Source organism: Euprymna scolopes, chromosome 15 (assembly GCF_053919585.1).
Source record: "Euprymna scolopes isolate OS-2025 chromosome 15, ASM5391958v1, whole genome shotgun sequence".
Taxonomy (NCBI): Eukaryota; Metazoa; Mollusca; class Cephalopoda; order Sepiida; family Sepiolidae; genus Euprymna; species Euprymna scolopes.
Window position 1 is genome coordinate 110,331,707 of NC_136496.1, and position 6,585 is coordinate 110,338,291.

Genomic DNA, 6,585 nt, shown 5'->3' on the forward strand with positions numbered 1-6,585 from the left:
TCTGCTCCATAGGCGGTGTTTCACAATCAGGGCAGGGGGGCAGTATTCGTCTCTGTCGGGTACTCCTTCGTAAAGGCAAGACGGGTGGTCCTTCCTCCGCTTCTTCAGTATGTACATTATATGGCTCAAAATCCTCTCCGTCGTCCTGCATCATACTCTCTGTCTTTTCAGAAGACATCATACTGTCTGAGTCTCCCTCTTCCTCCGATGTAACAACATAATGGCGAGGGCGCAAATCCTTCACGTGACGAGGCACACCGTCCACCAAAATCGACTGAGGGCTGATCACCTTGGTCACCTCACCCTTGTCGAACCTCGTGGTACATCGATTTTGCGGTCTTTTGACCCATACGCGATCTCCAACCTGGTAAAAGCTGTTCTTGGGACCTGGGGACGCAGTTGCGAGATTGGTCTCCTTTACTCGAACTTCGTATTGATAAATCCTGTTGGCAGGCGCAGTGGGGGGAGATGTGTCGTCTCTCGGTGTGATGTTATACCAGTAGACAGCCTCCTGTATGGGACAACACATTCTATCCGCTATTCATTTCACTGTACGGTGACATCGCTCCGCTATGCCATTCCCGGCTGGAGCGTATGCACAACGGAATCGCAAGTGAACTCCCCATTTACATGCAAATGCTTGGAACATATTGTTGCAGAAAGCTGTGTCATTGTCTAAAAGGAGTTCATGCGGCGCGCCACGCTCGGGGAACACTGCCTCCAACTGATGAATCACGCTTGCCGAGTCCTGCCTTGCCAATTTCCTCCAAATGGAGAAACGCGATGGACCACAGTCTGTTAAAGTTAAAAAATGGAAGGTGCCATAATGCGTGATATCCATTCCAATTCTCTGCCAATTCTCGTTAACTTCCAGCTTTCCCTTTTCCCACCTGACTGGCGCTGGGTCAATGGACTGACATTCCTCGCATTTCTGTATGACCGTTCTGACAGTTGCTTTTGTCGTGGTTGGACATCTTCTCCTGACAAAGTAGGTAATGCGTCGCACCCACGGATGTCCACTATCTTTGTGAATAGCCATGATTTGACTCTCATCCAGCTCGTCTGTGTGGACCGCGCCTATCACTGGGTCAAGACCGTTTTTCTTTTTCATTGCCTCAAACCACCGCTGTGGCACTCGTGTCAGTCGGTCAGCAATGTTTCGTGCTGATGGAACCAGCGTCACATCCACTGTCAGCCCGTACTGTTTCACGAGCTCCTTAAGAGTGCTTAATCACCTCCTAATAAGCATCTCGCTTGCTGCTTTGGTGCGTACTCGCGCCTTTCCAGTTAGCATGTCCAAGACCCAATGGTATACGCAAACAGAATCTGTCTTTATGTGTAGCACCTTGCTCTGCCACTGGAGAGCCAAATTGATGCCTTTCAATACGGCATCCAGTTCAGCCAAGTTGATATGTTGAGAGTCATCTTCAGGTCGCAGCCAAAATGCATCTTCCAACACAGTTTCACACATCTCCAAGGCTGCCCCAATTGCTAGGGAGCTAGCATCGACCCATACATTCAGCTCTTTGCCGTCCACACACCAATTTCCCTGTGCCGGATCGTTCTGCTGCGCAGATTTTAAGGTTTCGAACATCATACGATGTAGTACGGCGTCCCTTGCTTCATCATCCCAGCCCTTCGTTATCGAACTTACTCTCCTTCTGAGTATTCCGCAAGCCACACGAAGCCAACCGCACACCGGAAAGTGCCCGACAAGTCGACCACACAGGGAAAAGATTGTTCGTCGCGTAACAATACTGGGAGCCTCCGGAATTGCATTTCCTCGCTTCCACCGCAGTTCATTGCGTTCCATCCTGACTGCCAATCCCAGCACCCGTGCACCGTCCTTCAACTGATCCGGGTTCTTGCACTCCAACCCGAACTGCGCGAGGTGTTCTCTCACACGGGTCGCGGGCACCACGTCTTCATTGACAAAAATGTCATCAATGTAAGCAGATGCTGCGCGGCTTATAACTTCTTCCTGAGATAGTAGTTCGCTGACAATTGCTCTCATTATCAAGGGAGCCACATTCAAACCAAACCCCAGACGGGTCAGACAGTATTTTTTCCCATCGATTTCCACAGTCTGGTATGGCCACAGTGTCTCATGGACCCGGACTTGTAGGTATGCTCTTCTGAGGTCCAGTAGAGACACGTTAGCACCTTTTTGTCTCCACTCACGCAGCTTAGCCGCACAAACATCTGCGTTGGCCGTAAATGCGTCTACGTAATGATTTAGCTCCCGGTAGTCCATCACCGGGCGCACTTTGGCTTTGTTCTGCTGTATCACAGCCATCAGGGGAATTAGACCTTTGGGGGGTCCCAATTTATCCTCTGGGTATGGCACGAGCCAACCATTATCTATCCAGGTGTGGAGCTCCTGCGTGTATTCTTCACGAATTTCTGCTGGCACTGGGTACTCTGACACTCGATTATGCAGCCTTTCAGGGGGGTGGTCCACAGACCATTTCCACGATGCGGTCCACGTTCGGTTTTGATGGTCAAAGGTAGCAGTGAAATCTGGTTCATCGATAGAAATGGCTGCGCATTTAATACTTTTCCTGGCGCCCAGCCGCACTGATCCTATAGGCTTGACAACGACACCTCCTAGAGCTTTTATGGCGTCGATCCCTAGAAGCAAGTCAAATCCCAGTGGCTTGCCATGCACCACTAACACATCGACTCTGGCAGACACACCTTCATCAGTGGATACAGAGACCCTTCCAACACCGCAGCACGCATGGGACATTCCACCAATTGTGTTGACATTTACGTTTGTTTTTCTCCAAGACCGGCACCGGTCTGCATGTAAAATTGTCCTGGAGCATCCTGTATCAATAAGCGCCAAACATCGCGTCCCGTCAACATGGATTCTTATCACCGGGAGCGTCGTGTTCACATCTTGGTTGGGAAGGAGACTGGCGCTTATGCGTCCTCCCCTTGCTCGTTTCCCGAGCAGTTCCGAGCCCAGTGTCCACTCTCACCGCAACGGTAACACCGTGTTCCACGTTTTCGACAGTCCCTTGCAAGGTAGCCTTTAACATTGCATTTGAAACAGGTCACGTTAACAGGATTATTCTGGGCCCTGTTGTTGGGTGAGCGTGTGGCCACAACCACATCCTGATTTTGTTCGCCAGTCGTCGTCAAAATTCTCGCTCTCGACATTAGCTCCCCCATGGTCAGGGCTTTGATGTTCGGCACCTGTTGAAGAGCAATTGAGATGGTGTCAGGGAATCCAGTGACAAAAATTAATTTTGTGAGTCTCTCTAAACTTTCTCCTATGAATCCGGCCAATCCAACCAACTGCCTGATTTTGTTGGCGTACACATCCACACGTTCACCAGCCCATCTAGCCATAGTTATTTTTCTATATGCTGCAAACGCGTCATCAGTAAATGCCTCCTTTAATCGAGCCTCAATCGGGTCTATTTTCTTTTGATCGTCCTCCTCCATTTCCATGTAGAGGGCCAGCGCATCGCCTTCCAGGTATAAAGGTAGCAGACTCGCTACGTCATCCACCTGCTGAAGTTGTGCGACAAGTCTCACTTTTTTCAGCCACGCTACAACGTCTCCCTCGCCAGAGAACGGCTTGATAATATCACTGCTTATCCGCACCTTCGCCATATTCGTGCCGAAATAGCTTGAAACAAAAATGTAGTAGGCAAAAAAAATAATAAATATTTTGATAAGTATTTTTTAAACTTTCGAATTTAGTACTATATATATATATATATATATATATATATATATATATATATGTATATATATATAACATATTTATATATATATATATATATATATATAACTACATTATATATATATATATATATATATATATATATAATTCACGTTATGAATTTGTTTACGTTGGGCTTGAAGACTGACATATTGTATTCAGCTGGAAAGCAAGAAAACGGAAAACAATTCCACAGGTGTGCAATTCTAAGAAAGAAGCTTTGTTCATGGAATCTACGTTTAGGTTTAGTCACAGATAAAGAGTGTGGGGAATTATTGATAGTGGTTTTAATTAGACGAGTGTTTTTCGTGGATGTTTGGCGAGGGGGGGGGCATAAGTTGAAGCTCAGACGAGCACTTGCCATGGAAATTACGATAAAGCAGAGACAGGCTCACAACGTCACTTCTGTAAGGAAGAGGTTGCAGGGAAGAGTAAAGGGCATAACCTACTAGGCTACGAAGTCTATTTTGAACTCTGTCAAGACATGATAAGGTCTGCCTAGCAGCACCAGCCCACACGTGGCAACAGTACTCTATCCTGTGACGTACCTGGCTTTTATATAGATAGAAAATTGCATCAACAGTGAGATATCTACTGGAGCGGTAGAAGAATATCACCAATTATTCCAGCGACCTTGGCAACAGATTTGATGTACTTGTTCCATTTCAGATCAGGAGTAAAGGTCAAGCCGAGAAGCTTGTCAAAACATTTCAAGAGAAATTGAAATTCAGAAAATCTTACTTAAATAGTGTCTCATCTAATGTAAAGCTAATATATTTGAATTTTCAAATATGAGATTTTGACGTATTATGTCCATTAAAATCCATTTAAAATATTCGAAATAAACTGAAATTTGGAGAAGATTTAAGCATGCATTTCTAATTCTTATTGTAACATTTATGAAAAAAAAAACAATTTAAATTTTCACGAAATGGATTTTATCTTTTTTAACCCCTTTTACATGACAAAAAATTAAGCAAAACATTGCTTACATCACAACACTGTACGTCTAGTAGTCGTGTTGCCAAAATTCATAATGATCAGTAAATTAGTTCAAGCGTTTGTATTAGGTTGCGATATATATGCAAAAATAATGTCGTTTTTTATATATAGTTGAACTTCAAAAAACAACATTATTTTCGCACCAACCTAATACTGTCCATACAAACATGTACACATATGTAACTCTATATACGAATCGTCTATGGAATCATATCGTAATGGGTTAGAGCGCTGGACTGAAATTTATAAGGTCCAAGGTTCGAATCCTACCAACAGTCAAGCTACGCTGATGAGGAGTAGGGCTCCGAAACACGCGTGGCCGTAGATTACTGGTTTTTAAAAAATGATAAATAAATAACACGTCCAAATAAAAAATGGGCGACTTTCTAAGAAAAACACAGGTTCTAAAAGGCGGAGACATTAACCTTAATATCGTTTAAAAAAATCAACAACACCACGTAAAGATTAATGTTGTTATATTCAAATTTACTTTGTTTTCTACCATCGTAGTAGACTTAGTAAATCCAATCCACGGCCAAAGAAATATTGGGAATGGAAATGTATTAAAATCAACCGTCTTGGAATTGAGGTAAGCTATGGAACGGTAAAAGCCGATTTGAAATTTAAAAAATGAACTGAAAGAAGTAAGAAAGGAAGGAAGAAAGAAAGAAAGAAAAAGTAAATAAGTAAGTGTAGAAAAAAAAACTTGGAGAAATAGAAAGAAAGAACGAACGTGAGAAGAAATAAATAATAAATAAAAGAAAAAGAAAGAAAAATAAGGAATGACAAAAGAAAAAAAACGAAAGAACGGAAAGGAGGAAAAAGAAAGGAAGAGGGAAAATACAGAAAAAATAAAGAGGGAAAAAGAAAGAAAGCAACAAGAATAACAGAAATAAGTTCCTTAAATAAATAAGGTGGAAATATTTTTTTTAAAACTGAGGGAAGAACAGAAAATGGCAAAGGACGAAGGTAGAAATGAAAGAAAGGAAGAAAAATACTAAAGAAAATAAAATAAGGAAAGAAAAATACAAATAAAGAAAAACGACAGGGAGAAAAAAAGAAAGGAAAGCAAAGGGAAAAATAGACAAAGAAAAAAGGTTACAAGAAAGAAGAGAGGAAAAAGAAGAAAGAAAATAACATAAATATGACAAAATAATGAATGGGAAAAATAAATAAAGAAAGAAAGAGTGATGGAAAGAAAGATAAGAATAAAATCAAATGAAGATGAGAAAAGGGTAGAAAATGAGAAAATAAAAAATAAACTAAAGATCTATTGTTAAAAATAAAAAAAATAAAAAAACGAGAAAAAATGTGTCATCAGAATAACAAAAAAAAATAATAGGAATTTACTGAAATAACAGAAAGCTTGGAGGGGATTTGGCAAAATGCCTTGCAGTTCTAACTATATGCTCAAATGCCGATTTATTTTCGAGCGTCGTTGAGCATTAAGTGTTGTCGTAAAAACAGGTGCAAAGCAGACAACGGCGGTCGATCACTTTGTTTTTATTCCTCGCAAAACCGATCAGATTCAAGATGGCGGCAGAATGATAAGAATTACTTGAACTAAGTGACCTCGTTGCGCGTCAGCCGAATAATAATCTCTGAAGCAGACAATAAAACTCCAATCTCGGCATCCCTTTCTCTTTTTTTTTTCTGTTAATATTGATAACTGCAGAAGTAAACCCGAAGCCTACAGCTCCACAGGATACTGACGGTTTCGACAATGCGAACAACGTTTATGCCAAGAGAAATGACAAAAAGTGGACTTCTTCCGATGTGACTAAATAATGTTCAATCAACGATGTTCTGCGCATGTGGCAGATTCTGTCTTTCTTTTTTTTTTTTTT